We start from the raw sequence: 1951 nt of genomic DNA on the forward strand, positions 1-1951 counted from the left end.
CAGATGGCGTGACCTTCTTTAGGGTTTACAGTTTATCCATGGAGTGTAATATGAGTCACATGATTAACAACCTTGGTATAAATAGTTTTGTAACGGTTGTTTTTTAGACTTAGCACTCCTGAGGATGACGTGATACACGTTGAAACATGTAGAATGGTTGTTCTGAGATCGTTAACGATCTCAGAATAAATATTTTAATTATGTAAGTTAAAAACGTTGATCGTTTAAAAATTGTTAAAAAGCTGTTAATTTTTTAATCATTTTTACACAAGTTTCTTAAATTTTAACCTTTTACAACTACTAGTAATTACGTCTTTACTAAATACTACAACATAACTGATAGTTACCAAGAGATTAGAAATTAGTAAAACACACAACTACTAGTTACCAATTCTTCACACATTGGTAAAACACAGCTCTAAAGCACTAATATACCATAACTACTAATTAGCAATTCTCTACAAAACTAGTGTACCATAACTACCAGTTACCAAGTATCGACAAAACTAGTGTACTATAACTACCAATTATCAAGTCTCAACAAAACTAGTGTACCATAACTACCTATTACCAAGTCTCTACAAAACTAGTGTACCATATCTACCAATCACCAAGTATCTACAAAACTAGTGTACCATAACTATCAATTACCAAGTCTCTACAAAACTAGTGTACCATAACTACCAATTATCAAGTATCTACAAAACTAGTGTACCATAACTACCAATTACCAAGTATCTACAAAACTAGTGTACCATAGCTACCAATTATCAAGTCTCTACAAAACTAGTGTACCATAACTACCAATTACCAAGTCTCTACAAAACTAGTGTACCATAACTACCAATTATCAAGTATCTACAAAACTAGTGTACCATAACTACCAGTTACCAAGTCTCTACAAAACTAGTATACCATAACTACAAATTATCAAGTATCTACAAAACTAGTGTACCATAACTACAAATCACCAAGTATCTACAAAACTAGTATACCATAATTACCAGTTACCAAGTATCTACAAAACTAGTGTACCACAACTACTAATTACCAAGTCTCTACAAAACTAGTATACCATAACTACTAATTACCAAGTCTCTACAAAACTAGTGTACCATAACTACTAATCACCAAGTCTCTACAAAACTAGTATACCATAACTATCAATTATCAAGTATCTACAAAACTAGTGTACCATAACTACCGATTACCAAGTATCTACAAAACTAGTGTACCATAATTACCAATTACCAAGTCTCTACAAAACTAGTGTACCATAACTACCACTTATCAAGTATCAACAAAACTAGTGTACCATAACTACCAGTTACCAAGTATCTACAAAATAGATACTTGGTAATTGGTAGTTATGGTACACTAATTTAGTATATACTTGGTAATTAGTAGTTGTGGTACACTAGTTTTGTAGATACTTGGTAACTGGTAATTATGGTATACTAGTTTTGTAGATACTTGGTGATTAGTAGTTATGGTATACTAGTTTAGTAGATACTTGGTGATTAGTAGTTATGGTACACTAGTTTTGTAGATACTTGGTAATTGGTAGTTATGGTATACTAGGGTAGTTATGGTACACTAGTTTTGTAGATACTTGATAATTGGTAGTTATGGTACACTAGTTTTGTAGAGACTTGATAAGTGGTAGTTATGGTACACTAGTTTTGTAGATACTTGATAATTAAAAACCAGTGTACCATAACTACCAATTACCAAGTATCTACAAAACTAGTGTACTATAACTACCAGTTACCAAGTATCTACAAAACTAGTGTACCATAGCTACCAATTACCAAGTCTCTACAAAACTAGTATACCATAACTACAGTTACCAAGTATCTACAAAACTAGTGTACCATAGCTACCAATTACCAAGTCTCTACAAAACTAGTATACCATAACTACAGTTACCAAGTATCTACAAAACTAGTGT

The sequence above is a fragment of the Limulus polyphemus genome, unplaced genomic scaffold, assembly GCF_000517525.1.
Source record: "Limulus polyphemus unplaced genomic scaffold, Limulus_polyphemus-2.1.2 Scaffold2304, whole genome shotgun sequence".
Lineage (NCBI taxonomy): Eukaryota > Metazoa > Arthropoda > Merostomata > Xiphosura > Limulidae > Limulus > Limulus polyphemus.